Genomic DNA, 17,974 nt, shown 5'->3' with positions numbered 1-17,974 from the left:
TGATGCCATCCAAACATCGCATCCTCTGTCATCCCCGTCTCCTCCTGCCTCAGTCTCTCCCAGGATAAGGGTCTTTTCAGATGAGTCAGTTCTTCACAAGTATTGGAGTTTCAGCCTCAGTCCTTCCCATGAATAGTCAGGACTGATTTTCTTTAGGATTGACTGGTTTGATCTCCTTGCAGTCCAAGGGACTCTCAAAAGTCTTCTCCAACACCACAGTTCAAAAGCATCAATTCTTTGGTGCTCACCTTTCTTTATAGTCCAACTCTCACATCCATACATGACTGCTGGAAAAACCATAACTTAGACTAGACAAACCTTTGTTGACAAAGTAATGTCTTTGCTTTTTAATATGCTGTCTAGGTTGGTCATAACTTTTTTCCAAGGAGCAAGCGTCTTTTAATTTCATGGCTGCAGTCACCATCTGCAGTGATTTTGGAGCCCAAGAAAATAAAGTTTATCACTGTTTCTATTGTTTCCCCATCTGTTTGCCATGAAGTGATGGGACCGGATGCCATGATCCTGGTTTTTTGAATGTTGAGTTTTAAGCCAACCTTTTCACTCCTCTTTCACATTTATCAAGAGGCTCTTCAGTTCCTCTTCACTTTCTGCCATAAGGGTGGCTCAACTGTTAATCTGAGGTTATTGATATTTCTTCCAGCAATCTTCATTCCAGCTTGTGCTTAATCCAGCCTGGCGTTTCACATGATGTACTCTGCATGTAAGTTAAATAAGCAGGGTGACAATATACAGCCTTGACGTACTCCTTTCCCAATTTGGAAACAGTCTGTTGTTCCATGTCCGGTTCTAACTGATCTTGATCTGCATATAGATTTCTCAGGAGGTAGATAACGTGGTCTGGTATTCCCATCTCTTGAAGAATTTTCCACAGTTTGTTGTGATCTGCACAGTCAAAGGCCTCGATGTAATAAATAACGCAGAAGTAGATGTTTTTCTGGAATTCTCTTACTTTTTCTACAGTAAATGTTTTTAAAAAAGAAATGGCCAAATTATTTTCCAGAGTGGCTGTACCATTTTGTATTCCCGTTAGCAGATTGTGAGGTGGTAATGTTTTCCTTATTCTCATGAACACTTGATAAGTTATTTTTTACTTTAGCTGTTCTGATAGGAATGTTTCATCATGTTTTTTTTCCCTTTAATCATGCTTTTTAATTTATATTTCCCTAATATCTAATGATGTTGCACATATTTTCATAAGTTTGTCATCCATATTTTATCTTTGGTGAACTGTTTCTTCATATCTGTTGCCATTTTCTTATTGGATTGTTTGTTTTTCTAATGTTGAATTTTGAGAGTTCTTTAGGCATAGGTCTTTGGTTGCATATGTGGTTTTCAAATATTGTCTTCTATTCTGTAGCTTGCCTTGTATCCTTTAACAGGATCTTTCGAAGATCAATGATTTTCAGTTTTGATGAAGTCCAATTTATTTTTTAATTATTTTTCATGCTATATGATGTCATTTTTAAGAACTCTTCACCAAGCCCAACAACTTGAAGATTTTCTCCTGTATTATTTTACAAGTTTTATAGTCTGTTTTATGTTTAAATCACTCATTCACTTGTTCCAGCACCATGTTGAGAAGACTGTCTTTCCTCTATTGAATTTCTTTACTTTTGTTACAGATCTGTCAGTCATACTTGTGTGGGCTTATTCCTAGGTTCTCCACTCCACTGATTTGTTTTAGTCTCACCATCAGTAACATATAGCCTTAATTACTGTGGCTATATGATTCATTTTAAAATCTGATAAAAATTGTTTGGCTTTTCTAATCCTTTACTTTTCGTATACATTTTAGAATAATCTTGTTTGTATCTAAGAACCTTGCTGGGGTTTTGTTAGGAGTTGCATTAAATTGTATGTTAATTTGAGGGAAGATTGACATCTTTCTATTGAGTCTTTCAAACCATGAATAAAATAAATAAAAAAGAAAGTTCACTATGTCATTACTTTAGGGTAGATCTTCTGGTGACACATTTTTGTTTCCTTCCTCTGAGAATGTCTTGATTGCCCTTCATTCTGAAGCATATTTTCACTGGATAAAGAATTTCACTGGATTATAACTTCTTTTAGCACTTGTATCACTTCCTTTTGACTTCCATAGTTTTTGATAAAAATCTTGTGATTTAAAATGTTTTTCTCATGTTACAGTGCATTGTTTCCCTGAATACTTTAAAGATTTTTTTCCCCTGTCTTCAGTATTTAGAAATTTGACTGTGGTTGTGTTTTGCCATAGATTTTAATGGGTATATACTATTTGGAGGTCACTGAATCTTTGTGTTTGTTTTTTGACAAATATGGGGGACTCAGCACTGTATTTTTGCTTTGGTCCTAAGTTTGTAGCTAGTCCTTTGTTTTCTCTTCTGTTTCACACACATTCCCCCCTACATGTATGTAAAATATATTTATCTTCTTGAAAACAGAAGTTCTGAAAGACTTTGATGAAGTTACCAACAGCTAAGTAAAATATTTTATTTTTAGTAAATATTACAGAAGGAAAAAAAATCTTGAAAATTGTCACAGAAAATGATCTCATTAACTACAGTGCCAGTTTGGAATTTGTCAGAGTTTTGTAATATACCTTTGGCCCTGGTGAATGCCAGTACTGCTTTTGTGGTTAGTAGATTTGAGACTCCTAATTAATGAATCACAAGTCCGTTTAGATTTATTTTGGATATCCTCCCACCTAAAATTTTAATGGGCCTCCCTTGTGGCTTGCTGGGTAGATCAGAATTTTGTCCTACTTGTAATTTATGTCCTGGTTTCCTTATGAAAAGTGCCCAACATCGAGTTGGCTCTTGGTTTTATTTAATGATGGTATGTTGAATAAAATGAATTTTTTTTGAATTACGTAATTACAGTTTAGCACAATTTGGAAATAAAATGAGAATTCTAGGATATCCTATTATAAAGATATTGCAATTCTTGAAATGTACTTAAAATAATTTCCCTATGAGATGAACGGAAACTTATTTTTCCTTTTGAAGTTTGGGTCCTCCAATTGTTAAGCACCTTTGGCTTGTTCCTTTTGATACTTATGTTGAAAAATGCCTCAACCCTTCCCAGAATTTTTTACTTTCCTCTATTGTACTGTCTAGTGTACATGTACTGTACATCTACCACCAACTTGAAGGAGGAATTTATCTTAAACATTTTTTCAAAATTTATCTATCCAGTATGGGGCTTCCCAGGCGGCTCTGTGGTAAAGAATCTGCCTCCTAAGCAGGAGACCTGGGTTCACTCCCTGGGTTGGGAAGATCACCTGGAGAAGGAAATGGCAACCCACTTGAGTATTCTTGCCTAGGAAATCCCACGGACATAGAAACCTGGTGGGCTACAGTCCATGGGGTCACAGAAGAGTCAGACACAACTTAGCAACTAAACAGCAAAACCGCATCCAGTATATAGCTAACTAGGACTTCACTTCTAGTGTCCAATACATGGCTTGGAACACGTAAATTTTTTTTTTTCTAATTTATTTTAATTGGAGGCTAATTACAATATTGTAGTGGTTTTTGCCATACGTTGACATGAATCAGCCATGGGTGTACATGTGTTCCCCATCCTGAACCTCCCTCCCCATCCCATCCCTCAGGGTTGTCCCCATGCACCAGCCCTGAGCCCCCTGTCTCATGCATCAAACCTTGACTGGCGATCTGTTTCACATATGATAATATACATGTTTCAATGCTATTCTTTCAAATCATCCCACCCTAGCCTTCTCCCACAGAGTCTGAAAGACTGTTCTATACATCTGTGTCTCTTCTGCTGTCTTGCATATAGGTTCATCATTACCATCTTTCTAAATTCCATATATATGTGTTAATACACTGTATTGATGCTTTCTCTTTCTGACTTACTTCACTCTGTATAATAGGCTCCAGTTTCATCCACCTCATTAGAACTGATTCAAATGCATTCTTTTTAATGGCTAAGTAATACTCCATTGTGTATATGTACCACAGCTTTCCTATCCATTCGTCTGCAGATGGACATCTAGGTTGCTTCCATGTCCTGGCTATGGTAAACAGTGCTGCAATGAACATTGGGGTACACGTGTCTCTTTCAGTTCTGGTTTCCTTGGTGTGTATGCCCAGCAGTGGGATTGCTGGGTCGTGGAACATATGAATTATTTAAGTGAATGTATCACATTTTATATGTTCAGACAGAGTGTCTGAAGTACTGCAGATGGAGGTCATAACATTGTACAGGGGGTGGTGACCAAAACCATGCCCAAGAAAAAGAAATGTGAAAAAACAATGGTTGTCTAAGATGGCCTTACCAATAGCTGAGAAAAGAAGCGAAAGCCAAAGAAGAAAAGGAAAGGTATACCCATCTGAATGCAGAGTTGCAAAAATAGCAAGAGAGATAAAATCTTCCTCAGTGATCAATGCAAAGAAATAGAGAAAAACAATAGAATGGGAAAGACCTCTTCAAGAAGATTAGAGATACCAAGGGAACGTTCATTCAAAGACGGGCGCAAAAAACTACAGAAGCAGTATGGAACTAACAGAAGTGGCAAGAATATACAGAAGAACTGTACAAAAAAATGTCTTAATGACCCAGATAACCATGATGATGTGATCACTCACCTGGAGCCAGACATCCTGGAGTGTGAAGTCAAGTAGGCCTCAGGAAGCATTGCTATGGACAAAGCTAGTGGAGGTGATGGAATTCCAGCTGAGCTATTTCAAATCCTAAAAGATGATGCTTTTAAAGTGCTGTACTCAATATGCCAGCAAATTTGGAAAACTCAAATACTTTGCCAACAAACGTCCATCTAGTCAAAGCTATGGTTTTTCCAGTAGTGAGAGTTGGACCGTAAAGAAGGCTGAGTGCCAAAGAATTGATGCTTTTGAACTGTGGTGCTGGAGAAGATTCTTGAGAGTCCCTTGGACAGCAAGGAGATCCAACCAGTCCATTCTAAAGGAAATCAACCCTAAATGTTCATAGGAAGGACTGATGCTGAACCTGAAGCTCCAATCCTTTGACAACCACCTGATTTAAAGAACCGACTCATTGGAAAAGACCCTGAGGCTGGGAAAGACTGAGGGCAAGAGAAGAAGGGGGCGACAGAGGATGAGATGGTTGGATGGCATCATTGACTCAATGGACATGAGTTTGAGCAAACTCCAGGAGTTAGTGAAGGACAGGGAAGCCTGATGTGCAGCCATCCATCGGGTTGCAAAGAGTTTGACACAACTAGTGACTGAATAACACCAATCACATTTTATAATATAAATTAGTAGTCAATTGTATTTGTCCTCTTATCCACTTTGAGGGTAACATATCTCAGGTATAATTATGTCTTATCCACTTCACATTTAAATTCCTTAAAGCCCAGCTTACCCACTTCCTTAGTAAGCCTTCTCGAATCTATCCGTTGATTTCTTGTAGCACTCCTTTATGTAAGGCATGCATCTAGTAAGCTAGTACACACAGGACATGCAGATAGTGTTAAGTTGACCCTTAACTCCAGTTGTTTTTTAATGTATGTAAATCTGAACTCAGCTTTTCCCTCAAATGCATTTATTTTCCATTGCAGTTCATTTTTGCAGTTAGCTAAACTAAAAACCTGAGATTTATCCTTGAGTCTTCCTGTTTCACATCCATCTGCCTCCTTCCCTTATTCAGTTAAATAGGTCGCCAAGATCTGACTGAGTCTTAAGTCTATCCCTACTTCATTCCATACCCACTGCTTCATTTCAGATTCTCTTTCAATGTCTAATACAAGAAATATGTACCTGACACCTGAATTATTACAGCATCCTATGTGGTTTCCTTGACTCTATAGTTTCTTATTCTCCCTTCATCCAGGCTCTAGTCCATCTCCACAGAATTGGAATTGTCTTTGAATAAAATGTATACCCAATCGTGTCATGTTTCCATTGAGCATCTTTCTGTGGCTCATAATCGTAGATTAAAATGAAACTTATGAGTCTGATTATAACTATTTGTGGTCTGGAACTTAGAGATATGTATGTATAGGCAGAGATTATTTTTTATCAAGCTTTCTTTGGAGGTGAGTGAATTAATGAGCCGAGAGCCAGGTATTAATGCTGCTGCTGCTGCTAAGTCACTTCAGTCGTGTCCGACTCTGTGTGACCCCTAGGGAACTCTAAAAATTCAGAACATGGAGAACTTTATCTTGAACTATCCACAGTCATCCTCATGGCCTCTCTGTAATTAATGTGATTGATTTCATTAGAGAAGAATCCACCCCCTCTCCCTCCCGGGATAAACTTTCTGAGAATGGACTATCCCACTTTTAAGTCTTTACTTAATTTTGCTTGGACAGGTCAGCTGTCTGCTGCAGCATCTGCTATTCCTGTTGTTGCCTGTAACCTCTTTTGCTGTGCCTCAGCACTCAGAATATATCCTCTTTGATTCTAGAAGATTCTTGAAGTCTACATCTTAGCCATTCAATTTTGGTTTATACCTTTTTATACTTTATTATTTTAAAGAAGTCTAAGGAGGGAAGGCATGTGTGTATGGTTCATCTTGGATGGAAAGCCTCATAGATTCTTAGTCTGAAGTAAAAGTTCATAATTCTTTTAAAGCATTATTGTAACCAAGATTTCAGTGTCTTACTTGCAATATAAATACATAGTTTTAATATGAAGTTGTTTAGTATAAAGATAAATTATAGATAATAGGATTTCTCATGAGTGTAAGTTTGAAAAAAAAATGCAACTGGAACCTATAATGCTCAAGAGTTCTGTAAATGTATGTAAAATTAATCTTATTTTTTCATTTGACTTTTATTTTAAAATAATAGCTGAACTAGGAAATTTAAAAGGTAAAAATAGCACTGCTGGGAGATAGATGTTGTTTCAAGGATATATCTTGGTGACGTTGGGACAGTTTTGGCATGTATAGTCAAATTTTATTTTAAAAACAAAACATAGAAATACATTTTAAAAGAAAAATGGCCTACATCTGTTAATTCTCAGTTCGAAGATTCTTTGTTGGACTCCCAGCTGGCCATCTGTTATGGGGGGGAATAACCAGAGATCATAAACTGTTGTCCGAGGTACCGTGTTTGGCCTGCAGAGAAGTATTGTTTGGTCCATATAATTTTTAAACATTGAATTAGTTGATCACATATTAATAATTAAATTCTACATGCAACTTTAATACCTGGCTTCTTTTGAAAAATTGTGCAATATGGAAATAACACAGCCATAATCAGTTGGTCCTACATAACCTCTCCTTTCAGATGAAGACATTATTTGGTATTTGGTTCACTCTACTTAGTCAGGCCTGCCTTAGTTAACTGCTACATTTCTGTAGGTATTTGAAATCACAATCCATTTGAACACTTAAAAATTGGCATTTCTTTTGACATTCCTGGTTAATTTTAGTGGCATGCCCTAGCTATGACTCAGTTATTTTCTCTTTCTCAAGTTTCTGGTAGCACTTAGCTTGCTCAATTACAAGTTGAATAGTAGCAGCCAGATTCTTAAAGAATCTGGTCTTGGGCAGTAGAAGTAGGGCTAAATAGTTGAGCCTATTCAAGCGTATCTCCCATCAACCTCACCTCTCCCATCCAAAAGACTCAAGTATCTTAAGATTTCCTGTTTCCATGTAAGTGGATTAAGACTTCTGTCCAATTTGCAACTTCCCCATGGCTCAGTTGGTAAAGAATATGCCTGCAATGCAGGAGACCCGGGTTTGATCCCTGGGTCGGGAAGATCCCCTGGAGAAGGGAATGGCTACACACTCCAGTATTCTTGCCTGGAGAATTCCAGACAGGGGAGCCTGGTGGGTTACAGTCCATGGTGTTGCAAAAAGTCGGACACAACTGAGTGACTAACACACGCATGAGGGGTTTCTTAGACTTCCTTCATATAGTGCACAAATAGTAGTGCTACATAGGATTTGCTTTTCTGTATATTCAACACCAAGAAAGACCTTTTCAAATTGTCCTTATCTCAGTAATGTCTCTTTTTCCTTAGTGATGCTGTACCAGGAACCATAACAGTGCACACTATTTATCTTACATTCAGTCCATTGCATCCTGAGTCAAAGGATTTGGCAGGAATGGTGCAATGCACTCTACACGTAGTTCTAAGCTGTCTCCTAGAGGCATTTGATACTAAACCTGAGATCCAGAATTCTGCAGTATAGTCCCACAGAATGTGCTACTGTGCCTGCATCAATTAAGCATTTGATTATATACTGTGGAATGGATGCGTGACAGAAACGATCACTTAACACCTTAAAACCCAGCCCCTTTTGATGTTATCTTTGTTGTGTCACGTTTAAAGGAATAAAAACCTGTCTTCAAATTTTACCTAAAGGTAACTTTAGGCTTTCTTAAAGGCACAATATTCAGTTTTTTGTATTTTACCCAGAAAGCTTCTAAAGTTTTTCTTCTGATAGATTTCACTTTCCTATTTATGAATTATGGAAATTTCTGCTGCTTTCACTCTCTCCACAAGACTGCCGCACCAGTTTCCCTCAGCGTTTAATTGCGCCTCCTCTGTTTCCCTGCACTGAGCTTTCAAATATTCCTGTGACCACCTGACCTTTTATGTCTGGTGCTCCCCCCACCCACTGTCCATTCTAAATGTGACTTTTCTGTCAAGGTTGCTTTTCTCATGAGAATCAGCTCTGTTGTGAATGGGTGAATAAAATTGTCCACTTTATTACATACACATCAAAGAAAACCTGAATGAAGGACATTTAATGTGCTTCTTATCTTGTTCCCCTTCAAAATTCTTTTATCTACTGTTAGGTAGTTAGAATAGGAAAAAGGAGTTCAGAATGGCAGTGGCTAAAAGACAAGGGAGTGAAAAGCCCACAAAAATAGGACAAAGGAAGGTCCGAGGACAGGAGTGAGGACCTCAGGTAAAATAAACAGCCCTCCTGCCTAGCCCAATTTACATAGGGCAGGCTCAGCGAGAGGAGAAAGAGGAGCCAAAATTGAGCCAGGGGCCTCTTTTCTCTCTTCCTTTGGGTTGGCCGCCCTCACGCCTCAAGGATGTATTTTCCTTTTCTTGCCAAATAAAACCGAGTTGTAACACGGAACTGTAACACTGGTCTGTCTGTCACCTCAAGTTTTTGCTGCGGTGAGACAGAACCAAGGAAATTACACACTCCCCCAACATCTACCTAACCATGATTGAGAGACATGAAAAAGATTTACTAAAATAGTGTAGGCTAAAGTAAATTTAGTATTGAGGCAAGTTGTGACTGAGTAAAAGCAGCTCAGAAGACACCCTATTTGCAGGACGATTGAGATATTTCTCAATCTGGTCTCATGACAATTGAGATTATGGAACAACAGACTGGTTCCAAATCAGAAAAGGAGTATGTCAAGGCTGTATATTGTCACCCTGCTTATTTAACTTATATGCAAAGTACATCATGCAAAATGCTGGGCTGGATGAAGCACAAGCTGGAATCAAGATTGCTGGGAGATATTTCAATAACTTTAGATATGCAGATGACACCACCTTTATGGCAGAAAGTGAAGAACTAAAGAGCCTCTTGATGAAAGAGGAGAGTGAAAAAGTTGGCTTAAAACTCAACATTCAGAAAACTAAGATCTTGGCATCTGGGCCCATCACTTCATGGCAAATAGATGGGGAAACAATGGAAACAGAGATTTTATTTTTTGGGGGGGCTCTAAAATCACTGCAGATGGTGCCTGCAGCCATGAAATTAAAAGATATTTGCTCCTTGGAAGAAAAGCTATGACCAACTTAGACAACATATTAAAAAGCAGAGACATTACTTTGCCAACAAAGATCCATCTAGTCAAAGCTATGGTTTTTCCAGCAGTCTTGTATGGATATGATTGTTGGACTATAAAGAAAGCTGAGCACCAAGGAATTGATGCTTTTGAACTGTGGTGTTAGAGAAGACTCTTGCCAGTCCCTTGGACTGCAAAGAGATCAAACCAGTCAATCCTAAAGGAAATCAGTCCTGAATACTCATTGGAAGGACATGTTGAAGCTGAAACTCAAATACTTTGGCCGCCTGATGCTTAGAACAGACTCGTTGGAAAAGACTGTGATGCTGGGAAAGATTGAGTGTGGGAGGAGAAGGGGTCAACAGAGGATGAAATGATTGGATGGCATCACTGACTCGATGGACATGAATTTGAATAAGCTCAGGGAGTTAGTGATGGACAGGGAAGCCTGGTGTGCTGCAGTCCGTGGGGTCACAAAGAGTCGGATACGACTGAGCGACTGAACTATTTTGTTTTTACTAGAAGCCTGAAAAGATAGTTGTTATTCACAATTATGCACTTAAACGCAAATCAGGAAACTCAGATTCAGAGAGCAGTAGTTTGGTGCTCATAATCATGCTCAAAATTGTATGTGCTGGACAATTTTCAAGCAGATAAAATTGCTGAAGAAAATGATCCTGGTGTCTTGAGATCTGAGAGATGTGAAATGACTGGAATTTTATAATTTTAAGGTGGAACCACGTACTACTGGAGTCATAGTAAAATGAATTCATATCACCTAGCCTAATCTTTAAATATTGTAAACTTGGGGGTCAGATATAATTAAAATGGAATTTTGACTTTTTTACACATTTTCAGAGATACCCGTGAGTTGTGATCAAACTGCAACTAGGATAGCACAGTCTAATGAAAAACAGTGTTAATCTATGTGTAAAACTATGTGTTTATGATGAAAAGAGGCTAGTCAAAGCTACTGTTAGGGATTTCAGTAACTAGTTAAGCAAGAAAAGCATTTCTGTTTTTCTTTTTCCTACATCTTATCCACAAAGCAGTAAATGAAAAGGAGAATTTTTATGTTTTGTGGCCATATGTGTTTTCTTTTCCCTGCATATTGTAGGTGATGAAATACCTTAATTGTGAAGTCCAGGTTTCTGGTTAAGCAATTTGTTCTTACTGGGCTTTTAAATCAAATGTTATCTCTGAGTTTTGAGAGTTAAGTCTGCCAGTATTTAAATGAGGAAAAGCATTAATTTTGATCCCTACTGGCATTAAATGTTAAGACTTTGTAATTATAAAGCATAAATACTAAAACTTCAAATTTGAAAAATAAAACTATTTTAAGAATTTTTTTATGTGCAGAGAAAAACAATGTGATCTGATGTATGTGCCTTATAGTTACATTTTGCTTCAGTTCTTATATTTAGTGTTTGGTCCATTTTGAGTTAGTTTTTGTGTGTGGTGTAAGAAAGGGGTTTGGTTTCATTCTGTTGCATGTAGATACTCAGTTTTCCCAACCCCATTTATTTAAGAGTCTATTGTTTCCCCATTATGTGTTTGGCTCCCTTATCAAAATTGGGTTGGTCAGGGACTTCTCTGGTGGTGCAGTGGTCAAGAATCTGCCTTACAATGCAAGTGAGACAAGTTTGATCTCGGGTTTGGGATCTAAGATCTCACATGTCACAGAGCAGCTGAGCCTGCGCACTGCACTGAAAGATCCTGTATGATGCAGTGAAGATCTCCGGGGCCACAACCAAGACCCGGTGCAGCCAAATAAATATTTTAAAAGTGAGTTGATCATATGTACATGGGATTATATCTGGGCTCTCTCCTCTGTTCTGGTCTATGTATTTTTTTTTTAATACCCGTACCATATGATTTTGACTACTGTAGCTTTGTGATACAGCTTGAAACCAGGTAGTATTATGCCTCCAGCTTTGTTCTTCCATCTTAGGATTGCTTTGGCTTTTGGGGGTCTTTTGCAGTTCCATAGAAATTTTAGGATAGTTTATTTATTTATTATTATTTTGTGAAAAATGCCGATGGACTTCTGATAGGGATTGCAATGAATCTAGATTGATTTGGGTATGAACATTTTGACAAAATTGCTTCTTCAAATCCAAGACCATGATATCTGTTTCCATTTGTTTGTTTCTTCAATTTCTTTCCTCAGTATCTCATAGTTTTTCAGTGTTCAGGTCTTTTATATCCTTGGTTAAATTTTATTCATAAGTATTTTAGTGTTTTTGGTACTTTTTCTGAACACAGTCAAGGTTCTGTCATTAAAGGAAAAGCATATATTAGATATGTGTCTCTGGCAGAAGAGCTGTTTTGTAGAACCCACTGATTCTACAAAAGATGTATATTGAAATTATTAAGTTTAAAAACTTAACATATTAGGCCGTTGAATACAGAATCAGGACATTTGTTACTCTTTTTGATCTTATTACTTTCTCAGACTGTGTGGCCAGAGGAAATACAGATTTTACTAGTGAGAAAATGTGGAAAATATTTAATTGGAGGGCAAATTTATGAATATGAAAAATAATATATAAAATGTGGTTTCAAACATGTTTAAATAAAATATTCTATTTTCATATTTATAGTTTTAATGTTCAGCATCTTAAATTATATTTTCAAAATTGCGTGTCATTTTATTCTCTTGCTTTCTAATATTATCTGTGATCTCAGATAAAGTAACCTTCACTTTAAATGACTGGTATGCTGCTAAGTCACTTCAGTCGTGTCCGACTCTGTGTGACCCCATAGACGGAAGCCCACCAGGCTCCCCTGTCCCTGGGATTCTCCAGGCAAGAACATTGGAGTGGGTTGCCATTTCCTTCTCCAAAATGACTGGTATACTTAAAACAATTCAATACCAGGAAATAAACATAACCAGATAATCAGGATACCTAGTACACCCTGTTCCCCAAATGATATGTGATGTAGGTGTGGAATTGTATAGCCAAAGATATTTAGTGAGATCACTGAATTGGTGAAATATTCCTATAAGTTTTAAGAATGAGGCTCTGAATGTATGTGGTTATTTGAAATACATTTTGGACAAGTTTCCAGTGATGCAGAAGTTAAAATGTCTAGCCAAAAGACTGAATCACTGAAGAAGTGCAGAAAGAACCAGCAATAAACTTGGTGTCTTTCTGGAAATGCAATCATTTTATTGTTACATAAGTCTTCTAAAGTGTTTTGGGATATTACCAGTAATATAGATTCTATGCCCTTGAGTAATAAAATAAAATGTTACTGTTAGTCACTTGGAATTTTAAATGTTACTTTATTTCTAGATGCAGCTGAGTCAGTTTTCTTTTTGGTTTCAGGGGACGCCTCAAAGTAATTGTATTTTCTTATAGTTGAATAGCTATATAAACAATGTTTCTTCACATATGAAAAATAATAAAGGTGCAAGATATAAATGATAGTGTTTTTGGATTCTGAAATCTTGTGAATTATATAGTTCTCAAAGATTTTTATGTATGTAAGGAAATGATTTTGTAACAAAATTTGCTTTATTCTAAGACTTCCTAGAGCCAAAATCAATTAGATGGGTCTCTAAAGTAGTCTGTGGAAAGTTAGTATTATTTCAGCAGCCGATATTTTTAGGGCACTGTGCTGGATAGTGAGGGGCATAAAAGCAATTAAAACATTTTCTTTGTCCTTAAAAAGTATATAGTTTGAGCAAATAACACAGGGAGTAGCTCATGACACAGGACAGTTAACCAATATTTAATGCAATTCCACCCATAAAAATCTATGCTACTAACAGCATAGATTGCCTGTTTTGGTTATTGCTGTTTGACAAATCACCCTAAAACTTAATGGCTTAAGACAATGGCGCTTTTATTGTTTCTTATGATTCTTTGGATTGGCTGAAGCTCAGCTGGGCTGTTGTTCTGCTGGTTTCACTTGAAGTCTCATACCATTGCAGTCAGATGATAACTGGGCTGGGATATCCAAGATGACTTCTTCACTCATGTATCTGGGCCTCGGGTCTCTTCCAAGTTGATTCTCTCTTCCCATAATGTCTCATCCTCTAGAACATCTTCGTGTGGCCTCAATCCAATGGGGCTGCTTTAAATCATGGATTAAGGCTCCAAGAATCAGGAAGTAGATATTTTTAATACTCTTAAATGTACTTGGATCAAAAGTACCAGGATATCCATTTTAACCCCCTTTCCATTGGTCAAGGCAGTCACAAGAGAGCAGCCTGTGCTGTGGTAGGGGAATAAACTCTTGATGTGAGGGAGAGCACATAAGTAACTGAGGTATTTTTGAAGGCCATTAGACAGCACACTGCCTGATTCGTGGTCGAGGCCTTGCTCTAAGAATTCTCTGAATTTGAGTGACTAAGGAAATCCCTAAGATTAGCTTAGGCTTTTTCCTGAGTTAAAAAGAGGCATGGAGGTGATATCAGGGAAACTGGGAGCAGAGGGAGTTATGGGATTTTCAAGAAGGATAGTATTTGCAAAGGTACACAGGTGGGAAAACAAAGTAGTTAGGTTAATAAGGACTCTAATAAAAATAGAAATAAAATTGGCCCAAAGTAATAGCCATCAGAACTAACATTGCCTATTTCAATTAATATAGAAAGGACTGGTGAAGATGCACAGAAAGTTGGTGGTTTAAAAGCCCGATGCAGTTCTACATATGGAGCATATTTAAAAACAGGAAAGCCAGTGACTTAAAAATTGAACCATTTTGAACTTAGAAATGAGATGGAAAAATTTGATTTGGGAAAAATTTTTTTTTAAGAGTTGAGACTTTATTCAGGCAGCTGGACAATGCCAGTCTAATGCATCATACCACTTGAATGCAGGACAAGTAAAGAAAGACATGTGTAGACATGGCTTGGGAATTTTGCCTCTTGGATGATTAAGTTTGGTAGAGTGCAGATTCATGGCAACTGAGCTTGTATTCATCAGCACCGAGGTGAGACCCAATAGCTCAGACAGCAAACAATACAGATCTCCTGAGAGCAAATAAGTCTTGACCTTAATATAGTTATGTATACTGTGAAAGAAGAGTCTTATATGAATTCTTAGTAAAGCAAATCATTAAAACTGCTGCCACTTTGAAATTTGAATAACAAAATTAGCTTCAGGCATATAATAATTCCATTCATTCATTCAACTCTTTTGTTGACTATTTGCTATATGAATTGTTCAATACTGAGGAAATGCAATGATGTGTAAACTGTTCTCATTTTTAGGAAGTTCTTTATTTGTCTGGAATGTTCCTGCTTTTTCCATATATTGATACTATTTATGTGATCTGAAGTGAAGTGAGGTGAAAGTTGCTCAGTTGTGTCCGACTCTTTGTGACCCCATGGACTATACAGTCCATGGGATTCTCCAGGCCAGAATACTGGAGTGGGTAGCCTTGACCTTCTCCAGAGAATCTTCCCAACCCAGGGATCGAAACCAGGTCTCCCACATTTTTCTTTACTAGCTGGGCCACAAGGGGATGAACATAAATTAATCTCTTCTACAAAATATTCCTAAACAATCTGGAGAAACAAACATTCCCAGTGACCAAGTCTCATCTGTTCCCTAGGTTTTTCAAAGTTAATGCTGTGCTGAAGCTTTCATAATTCACATTCGTTCAGGCGTTGATAGAATTCCATGTATGAGTTAGAAACAAGTCAAGATGGCTTTTGAACTGTGATCTGTATTATGAGAAGGATTCAGCCTTGAGATCTGGTTGGAGCACAAAAGCCCTAAAGAAGAAAATAAACCTAATGTATTCAAGGGACAGAATATTAGCCTTGCTGTAGCATGCAGAAGAGGTAAGTTAGAAAAGATAACGTGTGGCATCTGAGGCCATAATATGGACTTTGAAATTTATTCTGAGTGAGGAGGGAAGATATTGGAATGTTTTGAGCAGGGAAGAGACATGACTGTAATTTAGTTTTTATTTCTGATTCTTGATGGAAGAGAAAGTGTAGAGGAGCAAGTGCCAGGAGGATGTCAGAAAGCTGTTACAATAGCCAACAGATATGATAGCCACCTGCGTTAGGTCGAAGTAGGGAATCGGTGAGACCCTGGGTGCTCTCTGCCCCTCACCCCTTCGTCCATCCGGTGTTTGCTCTCCACATATTTCCCCTTTCTTCTCGACCAGTTAGTGAGTGCCTGTCTTGGGCCTCACAGCATTTCATGCCTTTTCCAGCCCTCTTTTCTCTCCTACTTTACTTCCTCCTCTGTTGTTTCTTGCCCATATTCCTCTCCTGTTTGTTTGTTTTTTCATATCATTTGTTTCTGGGTTTCCCCTTTTGTCTGTTACTCATCACTACTTTAGCTTTAGGCAAGCCTTACATAGACTGCCTTATTCCTATTCACTGAGACTAATTTTTTATCCTTTTCAGGAGGCACATGAAGGGTCCAGTCTTTTCTAATTTATCCAGTCTAGGAAATTTAAAATACTCAGATCTAGTTTCTCTGTCCTACACAGGGGTGTGTAGAACTAGTTCTCACTGTGTCCTTGACTGACCCTGGAGAGGTCTCAAATTGCAGTGGCTCATAATAGGAAGCTATCAGTAAATACAGCATGCATGTCCTGTAGCTGAAACTGGCTGAGAAACCCAGTTCTGATATGGCTGTGCTTATGAGTTGGTGCTAGGAATGACTATGGAGAAGGCAATGGCACCCCACTCCAGTGCTCTTGCTTGGAAAATCAAATGGACGGAGGAGCCTGGTGGGCTGCAGTCCATGGGATCACAAAAGAGTCGGACACGACTGAGCGACTTGACTTTCACTTTTCATTGCATTGGAGAAGGAAATGGCAACCCACTCCAGTGTCCTTGCCTAGAGAATCCCAGGGACGGGGGAGTCTGGTGGGCTGCTGTCTATGGGGTCACACACAGTCGGACACGACTGAAGCGACTTAGCAGCAGGAATGACTAAGTGAATAAATGAATAGAAATAAACATTTGCTACAGAAGAGGAAGGATTTTCTAGTCTACCCAAGCTGATAACCATGTATCCTTGTGTGTGTGTATGTATATATATATATTTATCCATTCTAAAGGAGATCAATCCTGGATGTTCATTGGAGGGACTGATGCTAAAGCTGAAACTCCAATACTTTGGCCACCTCATGAGACGAGTTGACTCACTGGAAAAGACTCTGATGCTGGGAAAGGTTGGGGGCGGGAGGAGAAGGGGACGACGGAGAATGAGATGGCTGGATGGCATCACCGACTCTGTGGACATGAGTTTGAGTGTACTCCGGGAGTTGGTGATGGACAGGGAGGCCTGGCGTGCTGTGATTCATGGGGTCGCGGAGAGTCGGACACGACTGAGCGACTGAACTGAACTGAACTGAACTGATACTTTCTTAGTGGCTTTCATCTTCCAAACCAGATCTTAGGACATAGGCATACAAGTGTACCAGGCAGCACACCTTCCTTCTTTGACAGGCTGGGCATCTTTCAAGGTCAACATTTTCCTGGCCTAGGATTCCATCTACATTTTGTTTTATATAATACTATGTTAGAAATAGCTTCTCTTGTCATTCATGTTGGGAGTTCGATCAGCCAATTAGATCTCCTATGAACTCCTATAGAGTTAACAAGGCAAGGGCCATGATGGTTAAGAGAGCACAACCAGAGTAGTTACTGCAACTGAAGTTCTGGAACTGGGCATTTCTTAGGAATGACCACTGTCAGAATTTCTGTGGCTAATTCTGCCATACAGATGCTTCCCAGGTGACGCAGTAGTAAAGCATCTGCCTGACAGTGCAGGAGATGTGGGTTCAATCCCCTGAAGTAGGAAACTGCAATTCACTCCAGGATTCTTGCTGGGAAAATTGCATGGACAGAGGAGCCTGGCGGGCTACAGCCAATGGGGGGTCTCAAAGAGTCGGACACAGCTGAGCATGCACGCATGCTGCCATACAAATCATGTTTCTAGCTATATTATTAAAACACTTAAATATTCCCTAAAGGCAAACTGAAGGGTGTACAATACTTTTCGTTAACTTAGGAACTGCCAGCAGAAAAGTGTTCCCCAAGATAAGTACATTACCATTGATTAATAAAAGGAGAGAAGGTGGGAAGAACACAGATGTCTTGTGCTGATGGGCGCACCCTTGGGCTTCTGTGTTTCTGGGATGGGGCTATGGGTGGTACACTGGTTCTCGTTTTGATAAAACTGCCACATGATTAATTTATTCTATATGTGCAGTTCAGTCTGTGTGCACACATCTTTAGGTAAAGGTGATGTTCTACTTTTATAGGTAAAGGAAATC

This window comes from Moschus berezovskii, chromosome 10 (genome assembly GCF_049115385.1).
Source record: "Moschus berezovskii isolate FMDL1 chromosome 10, NW_MosBer_1.0, whole genome shotgun sequence".
Lineage (NCBI taxonomy): Eukaryota > Metazoa > Chordata > Mammalia > Artiodactyla > Moschidae > Moschus > Moschus berezovskii.
This window is presented reverse-complemented; position numbering follows the sequence as displayed.